The 22,020-nt window shown below is 52.3% G+C and overlaps 1 long non-coding RNA gene across 2 annotated transcripts in view; it reads right to left on the reverse strand.

Moving 5' to 3' along the window:
- The window catches only part of LOC142293783 (uncharacterized), a 113,662-nt gene that overhangs the window by 43,129 nt on the left and 48,513 nt on the right, over positions 1–22,020 (reverse strand). Inside the window, exon 3 of one of the 2 annotated variants that reach the window (XR_012751293.1) lies at positions 7,993–8,156. The exons of the other annotated variant lie outside the window; for it this stretch is intronic. This is a non-coding gene — a long non-coding RNA (uncharacterized LOC142293783). The remainder of the gene's footprint in view (positions 1–7,992; positions 8,157–22,020) is intronic. 2 annotated transcript variants of the gene reach the window in all.

The following is a 22,020-nucleotide window of genomic DNA, read 5'->3' on the forward strand; positions in this document are numbered from 1 at the left end:
GATCCATCCCTATCCGTTCAAAAGGGACTTCTATAATGGGTAACGGTACCAACGGACTGCGAAAATGGGTCAGGGGTGCAGTAAGCTGACACTCCGGGCAGGTTTCGCAGAACCGTTTTACCTCCCCAAAGACCCCGGGCCAATAGAACCTTTGCAATATTCGCTCCTGCGTTTTCTTGACCCCTAGGTGGCCACTCATCAGGTGTTTATGAGCCAAGTCGAGGACCCGCCGGCGATGCGGCTGGGGCACCACCAACTGTTCTACCCCTACGCCCCGTATTTCATCTACCCGGTAGAGTAAATCCTGCTTAAGAGCGAAATGGGGGTACCTTACCTGGGCACTGGGCAGCTGTGCCACCCCGTCAACTACTGTCACCCGACTCCGGGCATGTATTAACGTAGGGTCCTGGAGTTGGGCTGTCCCAAACGTATCCGGGGACGCCTCCAACTCCGGGATGGGCTCGACCGTCTCAGCCTCTCCTGCCAATACCTCTAGGGGTGACCTATCGGGTTCACACTCTGTCCCTATCATCGTGACCCCTACGGCAGGTGTCCCGGATTCAGGATTGTAGGGCTCAGGTCCCGGACCGACCAATATCTGAGGGGACTTAGGGGGTCCCCTCCATAAAGTCCAAAAATAGGGCAGATCCCTTCCTAGGATCACGTCATAAGGAAGAGTGTTAAGAAGTCCCACCTCATGTTGCACCTGACCGCAAGGTGCTGTGATGGTGACAATCCCCGTGGGATAGTCGTGGCGGTCCCCATGTATGCAAACCACCCCCACAGTGCGTCCTGTGGCCTTTACTTTAGCTCTCAAGGTGGATCGCACAAGGGTCACTAAGCTTCCGGAATCCAACAATCCTGTAACCGGACATCCATTCACCTGTATTTGGCACAAGTGGGGCTCTGTCTCTGGGGAGACCAGGTCAGCGGTACACACCACCTGAGCATACATTGAACCCCGCCGGGTAACCCCACAATCCATGGGCTCCGTGGTGAGTGGACACTGGGCTTCCATATGTCCCACCCGCTGGCACCGCCAACATCTAATAGGGAAGGAAACCCCCTTGACAAGTTGTCGTTTAGGGTACAGGGCCTTCCGGACCTCAGGAACGGCGGGCGCGGCCTCAGCCAGGATGGTAGCGGACTCCTGTACCGGTGTCGGCGGTGGGTCCTTGGCCCTAGGCTTGGAGGGGCCGGACCGACGGGCGGTACGCAAAGTCTCAGTGTCCCGTATCAAGTCCTGCGTAGCCACATGCCGCTCTACCAGGGACACTAATTGGTCCAGGGTACTCGGGTCACCCTGTCCTACCCACCGTTGAACGGTGACGGGTAAAGTGCGCACAAAACGATCCACTACTACCCTTTCCACCATTTGCGCCGGGCTCAGAGTGTCAGGCTGCAACCACTTTTTTACAAGATGTAATAAGTCATAGGCCTGGGAGCGTACGGGTTTGGCTTCCTCATAGAACCACTGATTTACCCGCTGAGCCCGTACATAGGTATTCACCCCCAACCGAGCCAGTATTTCGGCTTTCAGGGTCACATAGTCAATGGCGTCCTCGGTACCGAGGTCCAGGTACGCTTTTTGGGGTTCCCCCGTCAGATAGGGCGACAATACCTCAGCCCACTGCGGGGTCGGCAGCTTTTCCCGCTCGGCCACCCGCTCAAACACCGCCAGGAACGCTTCCACATCATCACCCGGGGTCATCTTTTGCAACGCTTGTCTCACCGCTTTCCGGACGCTGCCGTCGTCACCCGGTCCCGGGGTTGTTGCTGCCGGTCCGGCACGGATCGACTTGGCCAGGAGAACCATCTGTTCTTGGTGCCTTTTTTCCTGCAATTGTAAGGCTTGCTGCTGACGTGCATTGGCCTGCTCCATCTGTTCTTGGTGCCTTTTGTCCTGCACTTGCAAGGATTGCTGCTGACGTGCATTGGCCTGCTCCATCTGTTCTTGGTGCATTTTGACCTGCACTTGCAAGGATTGCTGCTGACGTGCATTGGCCTGATCCAACTGTTCTTGGAGTTTTTTTTCCTGCACTTGCAAGGATTGGAGCAGGTGTGCATTGGTTTGTAGCTGCTGTGCATTAGCCTGTTGCTGCTGTGCATTAGCCTGAGCCAAATGCTTTAGTATGTCCTCCATGGCGTCGCCGGGTTTGGGCTGTAGTATAGCCGCTCGAATCCAGGACATGCGCAGCTGGGTCACCAGGGATGGATGCTACACCTCACCGGCTGTCATGCCCGCATTCTCCACCATATGTGAGGTAGCGCGGTCGGCTGCGCAGCAGAAGACACGGGATCCAGGCATCAAGGTTCACAGCACACGGTGTTTAATGTCCAAACAAAAAGTCCATAACAAAATACATGTGCCTCTCCAGCAGAGGGCTCAGGAAGTTCTGGTCACTTCCCCCACACCCGGCACACCTGCCCTCGTTCCTGTTTCCTTTTAACCCTTCCTTAAGCCTGTAGGGAAACAGCATTAACCCTATAGTGGATTTACTTTCTATCATGGAGTGAGCACAACCTGGGCGAGACATACCGGCCGTCATAGATAACCCCGGTCACAGTCTCACAAAACGTATAAACATATGCTTATTAGTGCACATTTTATTTCCACCAGCGCAAGTGATTATATTTTAATTTCTTTAACATCAGAGCAAGCTTTGGCCAACAGTCCCCACAGCCCCTCCTCATAAATATTCAGCCCTTTCCCTCCAAAACCAGCTTCTCCACCATGACAGAAGATACACTTTACTCTCCATGCTCCAGATCACATCTTCACCACCTGTACACTTGACCCGCTCCCATCTCACCTCATACCCAAGCTCAGTCTTCATGCCAACCCTAACCCATCTCTCCAACCTATCACTAACAAGTGGTATCTTTCTTCCTCTCATGCATAAAACATGCCTCGTTCACACCCATCCTTAAAAAGCCCTCCCTTAACCAACTCTCGGTGTCTAACTATCACCCCATATCACTTTTCTCCTATGCCTCTGTGGCGCCCCTGAGGCTTTAGTCGCCACAGAGGTATTGCATCTCAGTCAGAGGTGTAGTATCCCATTCCTGGGCACGGAGGGGGGGGTCACAATCCGGTATACACAAAACACAGACACTCTCACTCAGCAACACCTCATTAGACCTTGGTAAGGGCCTGGTGAGTCCAAGGCCAGGCTGGGGGGTGGAGTCTAGTTAGTGGGAGTACACTGTAGGAAGTGAGCCAATCCTATAGGAGTAGTGAAGGAGAGAAGACCTGTGGTCTGGAGCTGCTGCAGCTCAGCCCAGGCGCCCGACAGAAAGGTTTCTAGAGCCCATGGAAGTGACCATGTGGCCTCATTCCACATACAACGTACCTGAGTGGAGGGACTTGGCCGCAGTAGGGGATCGGCCCCTCAACTAGTGGAGAACTTCAAGACTCAGCTAGCTAACCAGAGACGGAGGTTACTTCAAGTGCTGAAGCCAAATTCACACACAACGAGTGAAAAGGTGACCACATAGGGTGAAAGAGATAGAGCTTCACGCCACCCGAGAGGGCTCGCGGACACCGGCTCGGGGCTCTGTGTGTGTAGGCGTGGGTCAGGCGGTAGAGGTCAGCGCAGCAAGACAACCAGGAAAGGGACACAGAAAGGTGTACCGAGTTCTGCCTCTGAACTATACGGGATCGGCTGGAGCCCATCACAGCAGGATCCCGCACTCCAAAGGCACCATTTGTCTGGACGTACTAACCTGGAACTCTGAACTGTGAGTAAAAATCTTGACTGCACCCCTGTGTTCTCCGGTTATTCCCTGCGCCTCCGGCCTTGCGCCCCGCCATTACAGACTACTACTCCCAACAGCCCTGGAGCCCAGCTCTACCTGTGGACAGCTATTCCATCTCTTCTGTGTCACCACCGACCCCAGGGAGAAACTGAACTGCAGCGTCGGCACCTATCTTGCCGCACACCACAGGTGGCGTCACGACATCTCCCCTGTAAATAATCCCCACCATCGACAACCGCGATCTTTATTTGACGCAGCCGGGGTCACGGAGCCAGACATGGCCACCACAGCATCCCAGAAACAGACCCGTGGCCCGTAATGAGTAAAACCCCCAGGCCCTGGCACGGGCGTATGACACATTGGACTATTCAGGTTGTCACAGGGTGCTGCACAAACTGCCCTCCCTGTGCAGTATTTAACCCCCCATGGTTCTGGGTCTCCATCCTGCAGTACTGCCTCCACCAGCATTCACAAATCCTAGATACACTTTGCACTACACCTGTCAGGCACACCAGTGGGCTGCTTAAGCAGGAATAGGGCCGCCCTCCTAGGGGTCAGGCAGGAAGGTGGGAGGTGTCAAGTTGAGTTCAGTGGTAGCCCTCGAGCTGTGAGGAGCTCTGAGGAAGCTGGGAGTTGTAGCTCCCAGGGGAGAAGTAAACTAGGTCGCAGACGGTGGTCTGGGCCTAGAGGAGTTGGACCCCCGGTCGCAGGGGATTGAGGCTAGGTGCCTGGGACCCATCAAGGAGGACAGTCAGCAGCCTGGTCTTGTCGCCGGTCCGGGACCGAAGGCACGTCGGGGTACACGGACCCTAGGTCGGGGAGAAGCTTCAGGCGACCTGGCAACCTGAGGAGGACAGGGTCTTTATGGACTGTTCCCACCAGCTCAGAGATCGAGGGCACTAGTGAAATGAGGGGGATATGGTTTTCCTAGTAAGCAGCCCACTGAAATCCCATGCGTGAGCTCCCTCACTTGGCCATAGTGGGGAGCGGGGCCTGGACGGCTGCAAGCTACCGGGCCACAACGGACAATCTAAAACTTTTGTCCCAGGAGGCAGGTTATGGACCACCAGCAGTACTGCAGGGAATGGGACCTGGGCGAGCTCCCCTTGAGAGGCAACGGCGTTCAGAGACTTGGTTTACCCTTTTGTCAACGTTTGCTTCATTGCTGAGTGAGTACCTGACTGACCCCTGCACTGCGTCCCCACATCACCATCTAAAGTCCCGGGGCCTACCCCTACCCGTGGAGGGCAACGTCATCTAGCTGCCCCACTCCATACTAGCCTCGTATGTAAGAGGGTGTTTCTTTCAGGAGTGGGTTCAGCAACCAGTGTAAATAGCTAATCCTAAAAATCGGAGAAGGTTGGTACACTATTAAAGATCTAATCACTTGCCGCACCAAATGGGTAGTATACGTATTATTCTGCACATGTGGGTTTTTCTATATAGGATAAACCATCCGACCACTTTTTACCAGATTCAGAGAACACCTTCATTTCATAGGTTCAGGTAAAGGCGCAACCCGCCTTATTACTCACATGCAGGAGGTCCATAATGGAAATCAGAGGTTATTGCAGTTTGCGGGCATAGAAAAAAATCCCCCCCTCTCCAGCAGGAGACGACACGCATAAACATCTACTTAGAAGAGAGGCACGTTGGCTTATGGATACAAAAGCCCTAGGTCCACTCGGTTTTAATGACAAAACGATCTGGTCATTTTTTATATGATTTTTTTATGATTTGCCACAGTGACTAAATTAATATATTAAGTTGGCATTGTAGTTGAATATACCCCCATAAGGGTTAACAATGCTATAAATTCTATGGGAAAGAAAATATATACAACAAACTGGTATTTAAGTTTATATATCCCCACAAACGGTTAATAATGCTATAAATTCCATAGAAAAAAAACTTTTTAGATATAGTGAGAACAAAACCTAATGGTCTATGTGGCAACGTAAAGAAAGATGATAAAAATGATCTGGTCATTTTTCTGTGACTTTTTTATGATTTGCTACAGTGACTAAATTATCATAATAAGTTGGCATTGTAGTTTAATATATCGATATAAAGGGTTAATAATGCTACAAATTCTATGGAACAGATAATATATATAACAAACTGGTATTGAAGTTTAATATATCCCCGCAAAGGGTTAATAATGCTATGAATTCCATAGAAAACTTTTTAAATATAGTGAGAATAAAACCTTATGGTCTATGTGGCAACGTAGAGTAAAGGTCCAGTCACACTAAGCAACTTACCAGCGATCCCAACAACGATAGGGATCGCTGGTAAGTTGCTAGGAGGTTGCTGGTGAGATGTCACAATGCGACGCTCCAGCGATCCCACCAGCAACCTGACCTGGCAGGGATCGCTGGAGCGTCGCTACACGAGTTGCTGGTGAGCTCACCAGCAACCAGTGACCAGCCCCCAGCGCCGCGTGGAAGATGCTGCGCTTGGTAACTAAGGTAAATATCGGGTAACCAACCCGATATTTACCTTGGTTACCAGCGCACGCAGCTACACGTGCAGAGAGCAGGGAGCAGCGCACATTGCTTAGCGCTGGCTCCCTGCTCTCCTAGTTACAGCACACATCGAGTTAATTAACCCGATGTGTCCTGCAGCTACATGTGCACAGAGCAGGAGCCGGCACTGACAGTGAGAGCGGCGGAGGCTGGTAACAAAGGTAACTATCGGGTAACCAAGAACAGGGCTTCTTGGTTACCCGATGTTTACATTGGTTACCAGCCTCCGCAGAAGCTGGCTCCTGCTGCCTGCACATTTAGTTGTTGCTGTCTCGCTGTCACACACAGCGATCTGTGCTTCACAGCGGGACAGCAACAACTAAAAAATGGCCCAGGACATTCAGCAACAACCAACGACCTCACAGCAGGGGCCAGGTTGTTGCTGGATGTCACACACAGCAACATCGCTAGCAACATCGCTGCTACGTCACAAAAGTTGTTCGTTAGCAGCGATGTTGCTAGCGATGTTGCTTAGTGTGACGGGGCCTAAAGACTTAAAAATGACCCGATTACAATAGAGGATTAATGATCAGCAAATCCATTGTGATAAACTGTCCTTTCATACCAGTCCTATTGTTTACCACTCTGTAAATGTTTTTAATTGTTTTTAACTTGTAACACGTGAATTCTAACATACCCTATTTAAGAGGCTATCATTCACGTTTCAGTGTGGACCCGTGAAAGCACCCCTAGAGGTGCGAAACAGTACCGTCGTCCTCTGTGCTCCCTTCCTCACCTCCCCTATGCTTTCTCACCTGTTTGTATGAAGCAAAATTAAAACTTCTCACACCGCAGAGTGCTGCGGATCTTGTTTTTGAATCTCCAATCTTCACACAACTTCTTTCTCTACTCCCCTCTTATCTCCTCCTCCTGCCACAATTGCATACAAGATTTTTCCCATGCATCACCCATACTCTGGATCTCTCTACCCCAACATATTAGACTCTTGCCTACCGTGGAAACCTTTAGGCTATGTGCCCACGGGTGCTCGTACCTGCGGATGTATCCGCAGGTACGAGTGCATATTTCCCGCAGCTGCTTGCCGGAGTCCGCAGCTTATTTTTAGCTGCTAGGTTACAGGGGAATAGCTGCAGGAAACATGCGGACATTCACGCGGCTTACCTGCGGACGTCTCAGCCTCTCATCTCCATAGCGGAGGTCCGGGACATCCGCAGGTAATTCCGCATGAATAATTGACATGCAATTATACCTGTGGAATGCGGACATCCGCAGCATGTTCGGCAGCCGCACTTTCCGCAGCGTGGACACAGCACTCCCCATGTCCCATAGGATAACATGGGGAGTGCCTGTACATGCTAAAACCTGCGGATTTATCTGGAAAATCCAGAAAAATCCGCACAAACAGGCTCCCGTGGGCACATAGCCTTAGAAGGAACACAGAGATCTTCCTTTTCTGACAAGCCTACAAACTGTATTAAGCCTCATTCCACTATACCATATACGTGACTAGCTCTACCCTCACCTACTGTATTCTCACCCATACCTTGCAGACTGTGAGCCTTCGTGGGCAGGGTCCTCTCTCCTCCTGTACCGGTCTGAGTCTTGTACTGGTCATTATTATTGTATTTATTTTTATTATATATACCACCTTTCACATGAAAAGTGCAATGAAATAAATGGTGCTGCAATAATAATAATAATAATAACAATAGTTTATAAATCCGCTCCATTTTGCACATATCACCTTTCTTAGGATGACTCTCCAGGTTGACCCTTCTAAGGATGGCTCTCCAGTTGCCATTGGAACTGTCCTGTAATTCCAGTTCTCCTGATTGGTCATGCACAGTGCAGTATCTCTCTCAGCTAGCATCCTGCCAACATAGCACTGCTGTGTCTAGAATAGACCTCCTATTGTAAGAGATATCACAAAAAGAGGCTGATCTTCATTCAGTGTAGAGCTTATACCAGGAAACAGCAGTGTGCCTGTATTCTAGTAATTAAGAGAAACAATGTACTGCAGGATGGGGCTGTATACACAGACAATACAAAGGAGAAATATACAGCAGTATTGGCTGCATATAGAGAGGACAAAAAAGAGAGCTATACTACAGCATATGCTTTATATATCGAGGACAGAGATATTCGGCAGTATGAGGGTCTCTATACAGGGGCTTTGATTAGTTGAGCTGAATTTGTTGCCTTCTGCTGAGAGTTCAGAGATCTGAAATCCCAAATGCCACTGTTTTGATACATAAGACTCAGGATCATAATGTGTCATAGTAATCATTGGATCAGCATTCACAGTTTCTCATCACTCATTTATCTGCAATAAGCAAAGCACATAACTTTGAACTGTTGTTGTGCCGAAGTTCAGGACAGTTGTGCTCTGCTAGAAAGAGATCATGATGTTAAACCGCACTGGCATTGCAGCGCCCCAGAAGTCATCAGGAGCTACAGGAAACTGCATCCTATCCAGGATGCAGGGCCTACCCCCAGGGACCCGGAAGATCATTGCCAGTAACAGCAACACATTCAATTTAATCCCTGTTTTTCCCCATTCCCAAAGAGTGGTGACAGGCTAGGGTTGGATGGCCACCTAGGGGTGGAGCTGATCCAGTCCACTAGACGACAAGCAGGGGGGAGGGATACACAGTCTGTTAGAGTCAGTAAGTGGAAGTGAGAGGAGACGGACATAACCGCACTGACAGGAGAGTGTAACGGGGACCTGAGGGCCCAGGCATGTGGTTGGCGGTGGGGTACGGTGGAGTACTCCCGGAACCATCGCACCAGCGGGGTACAGAGTGCTAGGTCAGGCAAACGCTCCAGACTAGAGATGAGCCACCGCCACTAGTGTTCGAGTTCAGTTCGTCGAACGGCGGGTGTGTTCGACGAACACCTTCGAACCCCATTGAAGACAATAGCAGGCAAACACAAACACATACAAACACATAGAAAACACCAATCTAAGGTGTCCAAAAGGTGACAAACAACTCACAAAACACCACAAACACATGGAAAAGTGACAAGTACATATACTCATGCGAAAAGAAAAGAGCTGGACGAGTAAAAGGAGGAGGAGACACAGATATAGGCATGTCATGCCCTTCTAAAATCATGTAACACACAGCAAGGGGACTCCAACCTGAGTCTCCCTTTTTTCCAAAAATTGGGCCACAGACACCACTTAAGTGGCATCAATTGTCCCCCAGTTGCAAACTTCACAAGTTGATTTGCATGAAGCACACTCAAAATCCACAAGCCTTTCATGTCCCCATGATGACACAGGGGTAGAAAAGTCCTTGCGGATCCATGACTTCTTCATCTTGGATCATATTTTTTAAACTAAATTTTTATTTCTTTTCTTGTAATGGTAAAATAGGGTACAGAATGAAGAAAATAAGGGTCAACAAATCAAAATATCAAATAACATAGTCTCTACAATTTATCGATCAAATATTTGTCACGGTCATCAAATTTGCTCCTTCCCCTTCTTCGTCAGTGTATATTTCTATTATTCAGTCTCCGCTACCCCCCTTCAGCATTCCTTCATAACTTGTTACAAACATTACTTATAAACACTATCCCTCCCATCCCCCCCCTCATCTTGGATCATTTTAAACACAGCAAGGGGATTCCAACCTGAGTCTCCCTTTTTTCCAAAAATTGGGCCACAGACACCACTTAAGTGGCATCACTTGTCCCCCAGTTGTAAACTTGACATGTTGATTTTCATAAAGCACAATCAAAAATCTACAAGCCTTTAGTCTCCCCAGGATGACACAGGGGTAGAAAAGTCCTTGCGGATCCATGACTTGTTCATCTTGATGAACGTTAGTGTCGAGGGTGGGGGCCAGCTTTCCCGTCGCGGGGTCTGCTCGGGGAGATCGCGCACGGATCCGGTGCCTTCTCCTCGGTGGCTCGAGCGGGTCGGACCCGGGGCCCGAGCAGCACTCCTCGAAAAAGAGTGAAAAGGGGAAGGAAGTCGGATTTTTTTGGGAAGGATAGAGTGTTCGTGACGCCACCCACGGGTTGTGGTGACGGTGGGCACCACCGCTGCTGGTGACGGGATTCCCGGGAGCGATGGCGGGGAGCAGCTTGGTGTTGACCCCTCCGTGGGTAGGGGCTGTTGGTCCCGGGGCCCGGTGGGAGGATGGATTCCCGGAAGATGGGGTTCGCAGGGTGCAGGGTTGCGGTGCAGCGCAGCGCGGTGCCGGATGGCACGGGTGTACTCACTCAGACACAGATTGACAGAGTCTTTGGTAAACCAAATGACTGGATGGACGGGGCCCGCAGCCGGCTACGTTATTTTCCCTGGATGGGTTGATGGTGGCTGTCGTTTCCCTGCACCTGTGTGTTGTTTCTTGACTCCAATGCCTTGGCACCGGGAGTCTCTCGATGTACACGTGCCGGAGGAGCCCGTTTGCCCGCAGATGCTGGCCCTTTGGATCTCTTGCCCTTGGCGGTGGCGCTTATCCGGAATGGTTGGGCTGTTGCCTTCAATCGGGACTTGGTTGGGAATGAACCCATGAGGTTCAGACCGCAATCAGCAAATTTGACTAGAGGTTGGCTTTAAGCCTAGTCGGGGTCTAAGTACCCTGCCTGGTGCTTGGCTCCAATCGGCTCCCCGGTTCGGTACCGGCGGGCCACCGCCCGACCCTGGTCCTACGGTTCCGCTGACCTTCGCCAACTCCTGCAGACGGCCACCACCATCTGCCGACCTTGCTGGATGTGCCTGGGCTCCAACCCAGACACCATCAGTTTTCACTCCTCACTCACTCCTGCCCACAACTGGACTTACTACTGTGTTTTTCCCGCCTCCAGCCTGTGAACTCCTCAGTAGGCAGGGCCAACCGCCTGGCTCCGCCCCACCTGGTGTGGACATCAACCCTGGAGCTCCAACCCAGACACCAAAATTCTCCCTCCTTACTGTCCGACTGCACTCTCTAGACTGCTCTAGACTGCACTGTTGTGTTTTCCCGCCTCCAGACCTGAACTCCTCGGTGGGCAGGGCCAACCACCTGGCTCCGCCCCACCTGGTGTGGGCATCAACCCTGGAGGGTGGCAACAAGGATTTGCATGTGTGACTGGTGTGACCTGTCCAGGGAAGGAGGTGTGTGTGGTGTTGTGTCTGTGACTATCTGGCTAGGTCAGGGCGTCACATTAGTCTGTCCACATTGTCACTGGACAGACGCATGTGCTTATCTGTCAGCACACACACAGCAGCACTGTGAAGACACGTTCCGAGAGAACGCTGGCTGCGGGACACGACAAGATCTCCAAGGCGTAAGTGGCGAGCTGAGGCCATTTTTCCAGATTGGAAGCCCAAAATGAGCAAGGCTCCAGTTGCAGAGTCATGGCATCAATATTCACTTGGAGATACTCCTGTATCATCCTCTCCAGCCGTTGACTATGTGTCAGACTTCTTGTGTCTTGTGGTCTTGCAAAGAATGGTCTAAAAAATTCATGAAACGATTCCATAAAATTGCTATTACCACCAGATACGGTGTTGCTGGTACGGTTTGACTGATGATGACTCGACAGTCCCATGGTTGGCAAGTTAGACTGTGAGATTCACTCTGTGCACCACTGGTGTTTAGTGGAAAAGCCGAGCTAAGATTGCATAACAACTTCTGCTGATACTCATGCATACGTGCGTCCCTTTCTATGGCTGGAATTACTTCAGCAAATTTTGACTTGTACCGGGGATCTAAGAGTGTGGCAACCCAGTAGTCAGTGTGACGCCCTGGTCACCCCAGGGGTTACAGGTCATTACACTCACCACATACACCCCTACCCCAGTTAGGTACCACCAGTCAACCAAAAGACCTGATTGCCTCCCTCACAGTCAGACAGGCACACCAGGTGGGCGGAGTCAGGTGGATAGACATGCCCTCCGAGGAGTCTGCTGGCCTGAGGCAGGAAAAACACGAGCGGATAGAGTTTTGGGAGCAAGGAGAGAGGAGTGAGTTATGCTTGGGGCCTGGGTAGGAGCCTGGGACCCCAGATCAGTCAGGCAGGCAGACGATAGTGGCCGCCTGCAAGAGACCGGGAATACGACCAGCGGAACCGTAAGGGACCGGGACAGGGTAGTGGCCCGCCGGAACCGAACCGGGGAGCTAACTGGATACCGGAGCACCAGGCAGGGTACTCAGACCCCGAACTAGGCTATAAGCCACCACCATAGTCAAATCAACTGATTGCAGTCTGGACCTCAGGGGTTCATTCCCACCTAAGTCCCGATCGAAGGCAACAGCCTAACCCGTCCAGATAGGAGCCACCGCAAGAGGCCAGAGATCCAAGGGCCAGCGTCTGTGGGCAAACGGGCTCCTACGACACATACACGCCGGGGAGCGGGCTACCAGTGCCCAGGCACGGTAGCCAAGATCACAAACAGGTGCAGGAGAAAGGCGGACATTACCAACCTATCTGGAGAAGCTGCAGCCGGCTGTGGGCCCTGTTCGTCACCCCGTTTGGTTTACTAGTGACTCTGTGTGGTTTAATCGTGAGAACACCAGTGCCCTCGGGCACCGCACCGTGCTGCACCGCCACCTTGCCCCCCGCACCCCGGCCCATCACCAACTGGGCCCCAGGACCAACATCCCCTATCCACGGAGGGGTCAACACCTAGCTGCACCCCTACACCACTCACGGGAGTCCCCGTACCTTTACCGCAGCGGTGGTGTCCACCATCACCACAACCCGTGGGTGGCATCACGAACTTTACCATACCACCACCCCACCACCCCTGCGTGCGCCGCCACTACACCCTTCCAGAGCGACGTGACCCCCGGGTCGCAGCCGAGACTGCGGGGCGGTACATCAGCATTACTTCCAATTCTGACAATCCGAGGGTCATGTTGTAGGTAGTGCAGCAAGAAGGCGCTCATGTGACTTGTGCATCCAGGAGGACCAAATCCTTGCTATGTTGGTGGAAGCGAGGTGAGAATCATGCTTCCTTCCTCTGACCTCTCCCCCCAACCTCGAACAACAGAAATGTGATCAAGGTCTCCCTCATCTGCTGAGTCTTCCATGCCCATCGCCAGTTTCTTCCTGGGCTCCTGCACCTTCCTCAACAGTTTGGATGCTATCATGCGCCCTTGTTGATCCCTCTCCCCCACCATCCCATGCATGCCGCCTTAGTGATGCTGACCGTCTGGACCTCGTAGATCTTGGTATCCCTTCCGCATATGAATCCTCCTGTACTTCCTCCCCTTCCTCTTGTCCCACCACCTGACTCCGAATACTCTTTAGAGTGTGCTCCAGCATGTAAATGACTGCAATTGTCATGCAGATAATGGCATTGTCAGCGCTAAACATCTTCGTCGCCATGTTGAAACTGTGCAGAAGGGTGCATAGATCCTTGATCTGAGACCACTCCAGCAGCGTGATCTGCCCCACCTCTGGATCTCGTTGGCCCAGGGTATACGTCATTACGTATTGCACTAGGGCTCGGCGGTGCTGCCACAGTCGCTGCAACATGTGGAGAGTCGAATTCCAGCATGTCGACACATCGCATTTTAGGCGGTGAATCGGCAGGCCGAAAGACTTCTGGAGCGATGCAAGTTGTTCAGCTGCGGCGTGTGAACACCGGAAGTGAGCACATAGTGACCGTGCCCTGTGCAGAAGCCCATCTAGGCCGGGATAGTGGGTTAAAAATAGCTGGACAACAAGGTTCAACACGTGAGCCATACAAGGCACGTGTGTTACCTTGCCCCGGCGAAGGGCCGCACCCAGGTTTGCAGCATTGTCGCACACGGCCTTTCCTGGCTGCAGGTTGAGTGAAGACAACCATTGACGAAACTCGGTCTCCAGAGCTGACCACAACTGGTCAGTTGTGTGACTCATATTTCCCAGACATTTAAAGACCACCTGATGCCGTTGAGCTCTGCTGCCAGCATAGTAAGGAGGTGTGCGGGATTCCTTGTGCGCAGTTACAACGCGGGTGGCCTGACCAGACAGGCTTTGGGCGGAGGTGAAGGACCCAGACGAGGTGGAAGAGGCAGAAGCAGTTGAGGAACTTCTACATACAGAGGATTGACGCACAGCTCGTGGGGACGGCAAGACTTGTACAGCAGACCCTTCTCCATCTCTCACCATAGTTACCCAGTGCCCAGTCAGCGACATGTAATGCCCCTGTCCATGCTTACTGGTCCAAGTATCTGTGGTGAAATGCTCCCGTTCACACACAGACTCTCTCAAGGAAGTGGTGATGTTGTGTGTGACGTGCTGGTGTAGCGCAGGCACACCTTTCTTGGAGAAGTAGTGGAGACTGGGCATCTGGTACTGGGGCACTGTGATGGACATAAGGTCTCGAAAAGCTTCTGTATCCACCACGCGGAAGGCAGCATTTCTGTAGCCAACAGCTTGCAGATGGTGAAATTCAACCTCTTAGCTTTGTCATGGCTAGAATGAAATGGTCTTTTACTTGTCCACATCTGGGGGACCGAGGGCTGGCTGCTGTGCTGAGACGGCGTTGAGTAGGGTGTCCCTGGAAAACTGCTGGTCTGTGAGGAAAGTGCAGGCGGAGACATAATGTTGCCTTCATCCAAAGGTGGTGCTCTCGATGTCTGAGATAGCTCAACACCAGCAGCTGTTTCCCCTTTCAAAACAACTGACGACCTGCCAATCACACTGCCTGTTGCGGTTAAAGAGGTGGAAGGTCTGCGTCCAAAAGCATGTGTGACTGCTGTCCCCACAGTCATAGAGGATGAAGAGCGCGCGGATGAACTTGAAGGGGCAGACGTTGGTTGGCCCGCTCCGCTAGGCCGCATTGTAGCACAGTGAGCTTCCCACTGTGACTTATGCTTCATATCCATGTGACGGTTTATAGACGAAGTAGTCAAACTATTAAGGTTTTGGCCTCTACTTAGAGATTGGCAACAAATCTTACAAATGACATGAGTTGGGAGATCCTTTGCGATGTCAAAAAAGGACCAGTCTAGGCAAGGGTTAGAGCCCATGCGACCTGCAGAGCCACCCCGACTTGTGCTCACAGGCAGAGTTGTGGCTGAGGATGCAGTTGTTGACGTGCTTCCAGTGCTCCGTCTGTGTCCAGGAAGGGGCAAGCTAACCTAGTCGTCAGTCGCATCCTCCTCCACCGCCTCTGCTGACCTCATCAAGTTCCTGACTGTGGGTTGACAGTAAGTGGGATCTACAACCTCATCATCACCCTGTATGTTTGCACTCCCCTCGTCCTCAGAGCCAACCTCTTCCTGCCCTAACCGAATAGTTAAGTTGTCATTCCAATCAGGTATCTGAGTCTCATCGTCATCAGCATGTTCCTCATTGTCGCCAACAAGAGGAGTTACAGTTTCGGAATGAGGGTCTACATTATGCTCAGAACCTTCTTCATCTGGGCCTGAATCTGACTCACAAAGCTTCTGGGCATCACCGCCGATCATTTCCTTGTCTGGACTCACTGTAGCTTTGGAGCAGACCTCTGATTCCCAGGCTATAGTGTGACTGAACAGCTCTGCAGACGCAACCATCTCTGTTACCCCATACTCTGCAGGGAGGGTGGAGACTTAAGAGCTGGTAGAAAGCAAGTGTGATTGGGGTGACAACTCAGAGGACTGGAGTCTTTGGGATGTTGAAATAGAGGTGGAGGAGAGGCCACTTGATGGAGCACTTGAGATCCATTCAAGCATCTGCTGTTTTTGTGCCTTATCTACCTTTGGTAGCAATGGTCGTTTCCGTAACAAAGGGATCATATCAGATTGTCCATGGAAAGTAATAGACATCTTACTTTTGTTGGAAGATGGTCTTTCTTCAGCAGATGTTACTGTTGCTTTACCACCTACCCCACAGACACAAACTATTTTTCCCTTTCCAACTTGCCTGTTCCCCTTTCCACCAGCATCTGTCCTTTTGCCACTCATTTTGTTTGTGAACAAATTGGACATTGTTTGTTGCACTTAAAATTGCGTAGCAGAAATGGAGAGGTGGTGTAGAATGCAGAGGTAGTGTAGCTTTGTTGTCAGCAGAGGAATGTCACTGACTATCCCAGACAATGATAATATGCCCCAAGGAACTGCCTGCACTTTTTGCACTTAAAATGGCGAGGCAAAAATGGGGAGGTGGTGTACAATGCAGAGGTGGTATAGCTTTCTTGTCAGCAGAGGAACCCTCACTTACTATCCCAGACAATGAAACTATGCCCCAAGGAACTGCCTGCACTTTTTGGACTTAAAATGGCATAGCAAAAATGGAGAAGTGGTGTAGTATGCAGAGGTGGTCTAGCTTTCTTGTCAGCAGAGGAACCCTCACCTACTAACTATCCCAGACAATGAAACTATGCCACTAAAACTGCCTGCACTTTTTGCACTTAAAATGGCGTAGCAAAATGGAGAGGTGGTGTAAAATGCAGAGGTGGTATAGCTTTTTTGTCAGCAGAGGAACCCTCACTGACTATCCCAGACAATGAAACTATGCCCCAAGGAACTGCCTGCACTTCTTGCACTTAAAATGCCGTAGCAAAAATGGAGAGATGGTGTACAATGCAGAGGTGAGTTAGCTTTCTTGTCAGCAGAGGAACCCTCCATTACTATCCCAGACAATGTAACTATGCCACAAGGAACTGCCTGAGCTGATTTAGGCATACGCTGTGATAAACCCTTGCACAGCGCTGGCACAGACCTGTCTAGCAAAAATGGCTATGAACTGCTGTAATGTAGCCCTGAAAAGGGCTGAAATTACAAGTAGTCCCTAATCCCTTAACCGATGTGTAGCTTGCACTGTATAAGTGTATAGCGCACACAGCAGCAGCAGCAGCGGGAGTGGTGACTGTCACACACCCGCAGCAGAGAGATAATGGCGGCGATGGGAAAAATGGCCAGGTCTTATAGGGCAAAGACAAGTGACATGCACAGCCAATGGCACATGCCCTTGCTTGTTTGGCAAAAATCCACTTTGCTGTGTGTGTGTGTGTGTCTGTGATTGGCTGACAGCATGGCCCGCTCTACTGTATGCGCGGTTAGGAAAAAAAAATGGCGATCGCCATTCTTTCAGCACTCAGCAGCACTGATCTAAACCCCGTCGCCCCCGCACATTATACGCTGAATTTTGATAATATCATTAGTAACAGTGACTGACAGTATTACAGTGAAAAGCCAGTTTGTAACTAGCTACGCTTTTGGTGATCGAACTGTTATTGAAGGGTAACTCGAACGGCCGAACTTGAAGCAAATCGTTCGAGTTCGTCGAACGACTCAAACACCGCCCAAAATCACTTGAATTTGAAATTGACCATCAAGGACCTCACTGACTGTAAAGTTCGAGACACAGTAGCAATGGGAGAACCGGGGAACAGGACCAGAAAAACCGACCCCACAGGGTTCAATCTATCTGTCATACGGACTAAGGGCGGCTTTGCACACTACGACATCGCAGGTGCGATGTCGGTGGGGTCAAATCGAAAGTGACGCACATCCGGCATCACTTGCGATGTCGTAGTGTGTAAATCCTAGATGATACGATGAACGAGCGCAAAAGCGTTGTTATCGTATCATCGGTGCAGGCTCCGACATTTCCATAATGCCGGTGCCGCGACAGGTACGATGTAGTTCCTCGTTCCTGCGGCAGCACACATCGCTGTGTGTGAAGCTGCAGGAGCGAGGAACATCTCCTTACCTGCCGCCAGCGGCTATACGGAAGGAAGGAGGTGGGCGGGATGTTTACATCCTGCTCATCTCCGCCCCTCCGCCGCCATTGGCCACCTGCCGTGTGACGTCGCTGTGACGCCGCACGACCCGCCCCCTTAGGAAGGAGGCGGGTGTCACGCTCCCCGGGTCCTCTGCTACGCTCCCCGGCTCACCTGCCACGCTTCCCGCTCTCCAGCCTCCATTGCCCGCGCTTCCCAGGCCTCCTGGTCCCCGCTCCCGGCGCCCGTCGGCTTCCCAGCCCCAGCCCGGCTCTGCTGCTTCCTCCTCTCAGCTTCCTGCCCTGGCTTCTGGCACCCGGGCCGCGCGCATGCGCATTAGGGCGCGCGCGCGGTCACTGACCCTTTCTTAAAGGGCCAGTGTCCACTGACAGGAAATGAAGCACACAGGTACAGGGTATAAAGGGGTTTAATGTCCAAGGGGGCGGGGCCTGTTCTTCGTGTTTCCCAAGCTAGGAGTCAGGTCTCCTTGTGTTCCTGTGAGATACTTACCTCTCTCTCTTCTGGAGCCGATCCTGCATTGCCATCCGGTCCTGCCGAATCCCGAACGCTGCCTATCTGCCATCCTGACAGTCCGTTCCATCTCTGTTCCCTGCGGTGACCCGTCATCTCGCTCCAACGGTTCCGGACCCCGCCTGACATCATCCCGGCTTCCGAACCTGAGCTCCGTCACCCGGACTACCATCAGTGACCCCGTGGTCCCAGGGACTTCTCCATTGTGCTCTTGTGCGCGGACTGTCCTGCTACCTATAGTGCTCCGGCTACCGAACCCCTTACCTTCATCAAGGAGTTCGGCCCAGTGGATCCACCTCCCGGGTCTGCCCATCCACCTGGCCCTAACAGTAAGAACAGGCCATGGATCCCGCCGAAGCACTAGCGGCCTTGCATGAGGAACTCCAACGCCAGCGTGAAGTCCAGACCCGCATGCTGAACTTTATGACTTCCGTGGACGCCCGCTTGAACACGCTACAAACATCGGTCACATCTTCAGCGCCTCGGGCCTCCACTAGTCAATCCACGGCCCCAGCTCCCGTGGCAGCCTCCTCGGATGCTTCCAGACTTCGTTTGGCCTCACCACCCCGGTACGCCGGAGATCCCAAGACCTGCAGGGGGTTTATAAACCAATGCTCCCTCCATTTCACGCAGCTGCCGCATTTGTTTGCCTCCGACCAAGCCAAGGTCGCCTTCATAATGTCTCACCTAGAGGGCGAGGCACTGGCGTGGATGAACCCCTTGTGGGAGAAGGAGGACCCTATGACCAAGAACCTCCAGGAGTTCCTGTAGGCCTTTCGCGGCACCTTTGACGAGCCCGGACGCGCCTCCGCGTCTGCTTCATCTCTTCTCCGGTTACGTCAGGGAACTCTGACGGTGGGTCAATACGCCATCCGTTTCCGCACCTTGGCTTCGGAACTCGGGTGGAATAACGAGGCCCTAACCGCCGCCTTCTGGGAAGGACTCTCGGGTCGAATCAAAGATGAGCTGGCTGGTCGTGACGTACCATCCACCCTGGACGCCCTGATTACCCTAGCGACTCGAGTGGACATTCGCTTTCAGGAGCGGTCCAAAGAGGTGTCCCGTGAGAGACGTCCGGTACGGCATTCCTCTCCTCCGCAGAAGCCCGCCGTACTCCAGTCAACGGCATCTGGTGTCTCCGTCCATGAGCCCATGCAGATCGACCGTGTGCGACAGTCTGAACAACGTCGAGCAGAGCGGCTCGCCAAGGGTCTCTGCTTCTACTGCGGAGAGGGCACACACCTGCTACGCTCCTGTCCAGAGAGGCCGGGAAACTCCAAAGCCTAGGGTTGGTAGGAGAGGCCACCCTAGGTGCTGGGACTCTCTCAGACCCGGTTACATGGACTGTGCAAGTGACAACGGGAGAGACGCGGTTCACGGCTAAGGCGTACCTCGATTCTGGGGCAGCAGGCAATTTCATCCAGCAGGCCACGGTGGACAAGTACCAGGTGCCTGTTACTCCACTCGCCAAACCCCTAGTGATTGCCTCTGTGGATGGGAGACCCCTCTCTGACACCATCTCCTGGATCACCAGGCCGGTTGAACTGCGTATCGGTGCTCTGCACACCGAGAACATCGCTCTCTACGTCCTCCCACACATGTCACATCAAATCCTGCTGGGCCTTCCTTGGTTACGGACACACGAACCTTCAGTCAGCTGGGGCACTGGTGAAATCACTCGATGGGGTTCTTCTTGCCATGAGAACTGTCTGAAGACCATACAAGCCATCCGGCGACCTCCGGTTCCAGAGTCCCTACCGGGACTGCCCTCAGCCTATTGGTCCTTCGCGGACGTCTTTGATAAGAAGGAGTCAGAGGTGCTTCCGCCACATCGTCCTTACGATTGTGCCATTGACCTGCTCCCGGGAACTACACCACCTCGAGGACGGATATATCCACTGTCTCCAGCCGAAACAAGGGCCATGTCTACCTACATCACAGAGAGCCTGGCAAGGGGATTCATTCGGAGATCCTCCTCTCCTGCTGGAGCAGGCTTCTTCTTCGTGAAGAAGAAAGAGGGCGACTTACGCCCATGCATAGACTACCGGGGATTGAACCAAATCACCGTAAAAAACAAGTACCCCCTGCCGCTCATCCCCGAATTGTTTGATCGGCTCAGAGGAGCACGTGTGTTCACCAAGTTGGATCTTCGGGGTGCCTACAACCTGGTCCGTATCCGCTCGGGGGACGAATGGAAAACCGCGTTCAACACTCGCGATGGGCACTATGAATACTGTGTGATCCCCTTCGGCCTGTGTAACGCACCAGCAGTCTTCCAAGAATTAGTGAACGACGTGTTCCGGGACCTTCTCTACGTCTGTGTGGTGGTATATCTGGATGACATCCTTGTCTTCTCTCCGGACCTCCAGACCCACCGAGAGAACGTGCAACTGGTTCTACAAAGATTGAGAGAGAATCGTCTGTACGCCAAGTACGAGAAGTGTGTCTTCGAACAGTCTTCTCTCCCCTTCCTGGGTTACCTCATCACCGATACCGGACTGCAGATGGATCCAAAGAAGGTCTCTTCCATTCTCAACTGGCCGCCTCCTTCTGGACTGAAGGCAATCCAACGCTTTCTGGGATTCGCCAACTACTACCGCCAGTTCATCCCTCACTTCTCTGCTCTGACTGCTCCTCTCTACGCCTTGACCAAGAAGGGGGATAATCCAAAGGACTGGTCACCTGCGGCCGACGCCGCGTTTGGCTCTCTAAAGCGGGCCTTTGCCTCCTCTCCTGTACTCCACCGTCCGGAGTTAAACCGCCAGTTCACCTTGGAGGTGGATGCCTCCTCCTCGGGAGCCGGAGCAGTGCTCATGCAGAAGACCTCCTCCGGGAAGATGGTGACTTGCGATTTCTTCTCCAAGAGCTTCTCAGCGCCTGAACGCAATTACACCATCGGTGACCGAGAGCTATTGGCAGTCAAACTGGCTCTGGAGGAATGGCGCTATCTTCTGGAAGGAGCAGTGTACCCCGTTATTATTTACACGGACCACAAGAACCTGGAATACCTGCGGTCTGCTCAGCGACTGAACCCACGGCAAGCCAGGTGGTCCTTGTTCTTTGCCCGGTTCGATTTCCAGCTCCATTTCCGACCCGCGAACAAGAATGTACGCGCTGATGCCTTGTCTAGGTCTTTCATGCCCATGGAGCAGGAGGAGGAGACATCCCAACCCATCATCTGTCCAAGTAAGATTATTCCGGTGGCTCCTGTCACCCTGGCCCAGATACCGCCCGGGAAGACCTATGTCTCTGAGACTGACAGGCAAAAAGTGTTACACTGGGGCCATGCCTCGAAAACAGCCGGTCATGCTGGTCAGAAGAGAACTTGGAGTGCGATTGTACGTCATTACTGGTGGCCATCCCTTCGCACGGACGTCGCCTCTTTTGTCTCTGCCTGCTCCTCTTGTGCCAGGAACAAGATGCCCAAACACCTGCCATATGGTCGTCTTCTGCCTCTCCCTATACCCTCAGTTCCCTGGCAACACATTGCGATGGACTTTATTACGGACTTGCCATTGTCCTCCGGACACACAGTCATATGGGTCGTGGTGGATCGGTTCTCTAAAATGGCCCATTTCGTCCCTATGGCTGGACTGCCCTCTG

This window comes from Anomaloglossus baeobatrachus, chromosome 1 (assembly GCF_048569485.1).
Source record: "Anomaloglossus baeobatrachus isolate aAnoBae1 chromosome 1, aAnoBae1.hap1, whole genome shotgun sequence".
In the NCBI taxonomy this organism is placed as follows: Eukaryota; Metazoa; Chordata; class Amphibia; order Anura; family Aromobatidae; genus Anomaloglossus; species Anomaloglossus baeobatrachus.